This window comes from Vanessa tameamea, chromosome 30 (assembly GCF_037043105.1).
Source record: "Vanessa tameamea isolate UH-Manoa-2023 chromosome 30, ilVanTame1 primary haplotype, whole genome shotgun sequence".
NCBI classification, from domain to species: Eukaryota; Metazoa; Arthropoda; class Insecta; order Lepidoptera; family Nymphalidae; genus Vanessa; species Vanessa tameamea.
The window spans coordinates 2341606-2348449 of NC_087338.1; the positions used below are offsets into that span (position 1 = coordinate 2341606).

At 31.7% G+C, this 6844-nt stretch overlaps 1 protein-coding gene across 1 annotated transcript in view; it reads right to left on the reverse strand.

The window, feature by feature from the left end:
* The window catches only part of LOC113391592 (scavenger receptor class B member 1-like), a 352256-nt gene extending 346516 nt beyond the window's left edge, over positions 1–5740 (reverse strand). The window contains exon 1 of the mRNA XM_064219986.1: positions 5737–5740. The gene's annotated coding sequence lies outside the window, so the exon portion shown is untranslated. The remainder of the gene's footprint in view (positions 1–5736) is intronic.
* Between the last annotated feature and the right edge of the window lie 1104 nt (positions 5741–6844).

A 6844-nucleotide genomic window follows, 5' to 3' on the forward strand; every position in this document is an offset into this window, starting at 1 on the left:
TACATTTTTATATATATATATATATATATATATATATATATATATTCAATATATTATTCGTTCAATATTGAATTATTGATCTCAGTCTGAGATCAGTCATTAATTCAATAAAAACTAGTATATATTCAAACTCGGCGTGTATAAGTTATTTATGTCTGCATTTTTATGTATAAGACAAATTATTTTACATAATTATAATATATTTATTAGTGTATAATATTCATATATAATTCACGTATTAAGTATAAGTATTTATATGTAAGTTTATGTTTATGCCTATCCAGATTAAGTACGTTTTGTCACAGATTGGATTGTATGGAAGACTTATTATAGCGATAGCCATAAGTCCGCACGTTGTAAAACACATCAATTATTTGTTTTAGTACTAAGGTTTCTGTTTATTATGTTTATGTTGTACAATAAAGTATATTAACATTGACATAATTATCATAAACATAGCTTCCAACGAGTCGAGACGGCCCAGTGGTCAGAACGCGTGCATCTTAACCGATGATTTAGGGTTCAAACCCAGACAGACACCACTGAATTTTCATGTGCTTAATTTGTGTTTATAATTCATCTCATGCTCGGTGGTGAAGGAAAACATTGCGAGGAAACCTGCATGTGTCTAATTTCAACGAAATTCTGCCACATGTGTATACCCATGGAGCACCGTGGTGGAATATGCTCCAAACCTTCTCAAAAGGAGAGGAAGCCTTAGCCCAGCAGTAAGAAATTTACAGGCTGATAATATAAAAAAAATATGAAAAACAACGTAGCTTCCAACCGCGTCTACACGCAGGGTGACGTGTCGTTTTCTGTCCGTTATGTGTGTAACATTACATACCGACTAATTAGTTAAGACGTAAAAGCATAACAAACAGATAAATATGTATAATATTAGTAATGATAGCAAATTCAGATATTGTTTTACTTAAATTTCGAGTTGGTGCTTTGAAGTCGATAGTTATATATGTTGTTGGAATTGAACAAACAGTTTAGTTGTGAAATAGAATTTCTCACGCGCGTAGATTTTAGACGTATGTCTTATTTTTTCAACTACGAATAATAAACTTTAGTAAATATTAAATCAGAGTTTAAATACATACATATATTAGGCAAAATATATTATTTTATTGTTATTAATTATTAGTTGTCAAAATATATACGATTGTAAAAATAAATCCCCTTTATGTCACTGAACGTGTCGACGAAGGTTATAGTTAAACGTAATTATTGAGCTGACAAGGACTATATTCCTTGAAATACAATTCGGTAACTTTTTTAAAATGTCGCTTCCCGCGCTTGGTAACCGCCATCTTATTTTGATGCCCCGCCCCACCGAGCGGCCACCAGTGTGCCCAGTTGATAAAAAAAATCATTCACCCGGTAAAGCTACTTTAAATTTAGGATAATTATTAAAATAAACCTTACACGATGTAATCATATGTAGTACGATGCTGATACTAAATATACTACAGAAGGGCCATATTGATCAATATTAAATGCACAATGTATTTAATTTACCGAATTAGATAAGGATTATATGATAAAAAAGCGTGGAGTTAATGCTTGTTGACTTCCAGGCAGGAGACATAGCATACATATATAATTGTATTTAACTAACATGACTGTATTTTTAGATGTTGAAAAAGAGTAACTACTGAGTTTCTTGCCGGTTCTTCTCGTTAGAATCTACATTCCGAACCGGTATTAGCTTTACTTTAAATAGTTTGTTAAATGACGATTCAAAAGTTCTTGTAAAAGCCTACTTGAAAAAAGTATATATCGATTTTGATTTATGCTGTATTGCTTAAAATCACTTCGTAAATAAGCCATTATCTCGTAAAAAATAAAGGATAAAAAATGTATATTGTGGATTTTTGTAGACCCTTTTAAGGACAATACTGTGACATCATTTTGATCTATCTCGTGGGGTTTCAGCCACCGTTTGCAATGTAGGCGCAAAAACATATGTTTATTTACGACATCACTTTAGAAACCTCTAAATAATCAGTGTTTCTCTACTATATTGAGCATGTATTATACATATAAACCTTCCTCTTGAATCAATCTATCTATTAAAAAATAAAGCATCAAAATCCATTGCGTAGTTTTAAAGATCTAAGCATAGATATGGACAGATAGACAGCGGGAAGCGACTTAATTTTATACTATGTAGTGATATCAAGTCGATCAGTTAAACGGCAATATTTACAACACCGCCATCTAGTGGCCAGTTATAATAGACTATAAAACACAAAAAAAAAAATAACTCTGGCGTGGTCAATTTATTAAACTGACAGGAGCGTATTACAACGATTTAAATTAATAAAATATTTAAGCATGTGTCAAAAATAATGTGACAACTTTAACTTAAAACAACCATAACATATTACAATAAAATATCTATTTTTCTATGATTTATGGCAACGTTTGACCTTTATATTGTGAAAAAAAAAATGTATTAAATATAATATTTTTTCCAGTAGTCATCAATTAATTCCGATTCCTCCTACTATCGCGTCAATATTAATAAAGTATATGTCGAATATCTCTTTATTAATATGTCAGACGGAAATTATTATTTTATTCAATAATTTTATTGTATTTATTAATTATATGTTTTATATATAGCACAGCTAAGACGGCCCAGTGGTTACAACACGAAGCCAGGTTCAAACCCGGCCGAGTATTACTAAATTTTCATGTGAGGAAAATCGAGGAAGACTGCCTGTGCCACATAACAATATTAGGCCTAGTTAGTTTAGTAGAGAGTCTTCACGGGCTGTCACTTAAGATGTTCCTCAACTTTTTCGCAGTGAAGTCGAGTAACTAAAGCTATATGAATTCTCCAAACTAATCATTTTTAAATAGGTAGGTATACGGAGAAATGGTACACTGATGGTAGGTGATCACCGTCGCTCATTTACATTGATATCCTAAGATATAATCTCTTAAATAGTCAATGCTTCACCAACCTTAGAACCGAGATTTTATGTCCTCCTTTGTGCAGTTACACTGGCTCACTCACCGTTCAAACCAGAACACAACGATACTAAGTATAAGTCCGGCTTGGTTAGAATACTTGATGAGTGGGTGGTACCTACTCAGACGGCCCTGCACAAAGCTCTACCACCAACTATAAATGCTCTGTTATCGTGGGACATTGAGACATTTATACATTTCAACTAGCTGTCCATCCCAACTTTGTCCGGGTTAAATAAGATTTAATTTAATTACCGGAGCACCACCGATTTAATCCACCCAGACACTTAATACACGAAAAACTTCATCGTAATCTGTCCAACAGTTTTGGAGTTCAGTTACATACGTACAATGTTTATATATATGATTATATAATGAACCTTACGTCATACGTATTAGATAAGTTATTCCTTTGTTCGTATTCTGTAAGCGGATCTTTATTGAACGCAAATAATTCCGTTCGAATGTCACATGGATGGTTATATGCTGTAATGAGCATTAAACTCTTTCTTTTAATTTTTGAAGAGTGATTACTGACTTTCAAAATCAAATCAAATCAAATCTTTACCCTGTAACGTGACATAAAAAATATTTTGAAATTGATTTTTGTTTTTGCGCGTTAGGGGCCATTCGTTTATTACGTAAGACAATTTAGGGGAGGAGGGGGTCGACCATGTCTTATGTTTTCTTACAAGGGGGTGGGAAGGAGACTCGATAAGTTCTTACGTCAAAAAAATGCGCAAAGTTAAAATTATTTGAAAAATCTTCGATTATCGAGATTCGCTCGAATGCCTATAAAACTATATTTCCATTTCTATGGCAACGGGCGGGCCAAAAAATAAAGATTATTAGTACCTTTGAAATACGAATAAATATTTAAAAAAATTGATTCTTTGAAACATAAACATTAAAATAAATCAAACGTGCATTCATTTAGATTCTTACGTAATAAATATTAAACAAGGGGTGTAGGGGGTCGGCCTGTTCTTATTTTTTCTTATAATAGGGGGGAGGGTGTTAAAAACAAGCGAAAATAGTCTTACGTAATAAATGAACGGCCCCTTATGAAAACAGCAAGAGAGTTATTTTTTATGATGTCTGCACACGGTGGCAACTACACAATGAAGTTGTTCGCTGACCCGCCACTTAACTGTCAAGTCGCTCGAAATAGAGAACTTTACACCTTATTTTATTTTACAATGTTTTATTTTATTACGAATTAAAATTGTGGATGTTTTTCTGAGCGAGTGTTATACTAGTGGTGAATAAATTTATAATAATTCTAATTTTATTATTAATAAATATATTATATTATTGTGATTAATTATTATTTGCATGCATTTAAAAAAAAAAAAAAAAACGCCTGAAAAATAGAATTTCTCACGCGCGTAGATTTTATACGTATGTCTTATTTTTTCCACAACGAATAATAAACTTTAGTAAATATTAAATCAGAGGTTTAATACATACATATATTACGCAATATCATGAATATTCACTATTGACACTGGAAATCAAATATTTTTTTAAACATGACAAATTAAACTTAAAACTTTAGAATTAATAATCATACTCCTACTTTTTATGCATCTATAAAAATTAACGATATTGATATGTTAGAACATATTATTATTAATCTGCATTTTTCAACAATAAAAGTAAAATCTTTAATTTTTTTTTATGCTACACTCGCATAAAACTGTCTATAATATTTTCGGAAACATCATTCAGTTGAATTTATCGCGCGCTTTACATAACACACACATTTAAGTACGCATACATCTATCACTGTAATAAATTAAAAAATAAAATTTAAATAATTTCGCAATAACGACGATTTTAAAATGAAGATATACAAATATTTAGATTTGCCTATTGACCGACAATTTTGTATTGTCAGTAAGGTTATTTTTGAACCTATTAATTAAGTTTCGATATAAATTTGTACTAAATTTCTTATAGAATCTAATCATTTCAAAGCTAAACACGTATAGACAATAATTTCAAATGATTTTTTTTTATTGATCTACAAAGGTAAAAAAGCACTGAATGTGCGTCTCTAACTCTAATGACAACTTAAACTAATCTAACGTGAACATTTAAATTGTTGAACTTGAGAAAAGCTTAGGTTAATACTTAAATTTTATGTATAATAATGTAAGGAAAGATTATTTATTTATATATTTTTTTTATTGATTATAAAATATATTTTATTCTTAGATACAATTCTTGAATATGTACATTAGAATTTTGTGTATCTACAGTCGGGGTGAGAAAGGGTTCGTCACCTTAAGATCTATTTTCGTGTGCTCAGTATGAGCGATAATCTGCTTTACCGATTCATATTGCGTCGCAATGTCATAATAAGTCGCATCTAGCAAAGAGTAAAATAGCGTTTAAAAGCTATAATAATAATAATAAGATAGAGTAAAATAATATATACTCGCATCTAGTAAGCCTCTAATTGTTCCAGTCGGCTGTCGGTCGCCGTCAATCGGGATGATAATTACAAATAACTTTTCACGAAACCTCATAGCCCTTCGTGAATGCTCGTGTAACATTAGAGATTAGAATATTGTCTTGTTTCTTATAAAAGAGAGGGCGTAGTAGTAATCCTACTTCCTACTAATATTATAAACGCGAAAGCGAAACTTTGTGTGTATGGATCTGGCTGATTTCTCCAGGATGTATGTTTGTTACTCTTTCACGTAAAAATTACTGAACGGATTTGGATAAAATTTGGCACACAGATAGAATAAGTACTGGAATAACATATAGGACACATTTATCCCAGAAAAACATAAAATCTCTTGGGAATGCGGGTGAAACTACAGGACGGAAGTAGTAAATAAAATAGCAAAAATAAATAGTAATTATGGTAAAATTTATTCATTTAAACAAATCTTTATTTTATTAAAAACGAGTGTATCTACCATTCGTATCAATCACAGCTTGTAGTCGCTGTCGCATTGAACCAACAAGGCGTGAGTATATTCCTCTGAAGCCCTTCGAGACACTTCGGCAATGTTCTACGACAGCTGCTTTGGTTCTATCGTTATTATTTATCCACCGCTGCACCATCAAACCCCATAGATTTTCCATAGGGTATATCCGCCACTTTTGCAGGCCAAGGAATCACCACCACTTCCCGGTGCCGATGGAACCACTCATCACACGTCACGTCATTACATTAACCGTCACTTAAAATAACGGCCGAATAATATTACAAGCGTTTTTATTCTAAGATTGCAAGATATTGCAAGAAAATATATGACAATGACAGACTTTGACAATTCATAGAAGATATCATATCTAATTTAAATTTTGTAATGACAAATTAGGCCATAAAAAAGTTTTTATGTTGATATGACACTAGACGTAGTCCAAAGATGTTACACTATTTCGAACCCAGTTATCATACAATGTTAGTTTAATTTTATATGCAGTTGTCTGTTTAGTGCTTTAGATTCAAAAGACACTAAGAGTCTACGACTTGATAAAAGAATGAATTTGAAAACTGACGAAGGTTTTCTTACTCTGACTGTACATTAGTATCATTATTGACATTACATATCGCTGCCGTATGCGTAAGAGGAAGGGAAGCCAGACAGACTGACGCCGTAACGCGTTACGTAACGAAGCGGTTTACCCTCCCGTAAGAAGTTATCGTTTCTAAACTTGTACTTGACGAACATTATCTTTACTTACATACTTAACACCATTTTAATAAAGCAACAAACAAAACGTAATTAATTGCGTTTTAACATATAACGACAATGCTGTGCTATCTTTAAAACTGAATCATATAATAATCCGATATTTGTGTTATTAGTTTCGATAAAAAAGTATTTTCCTT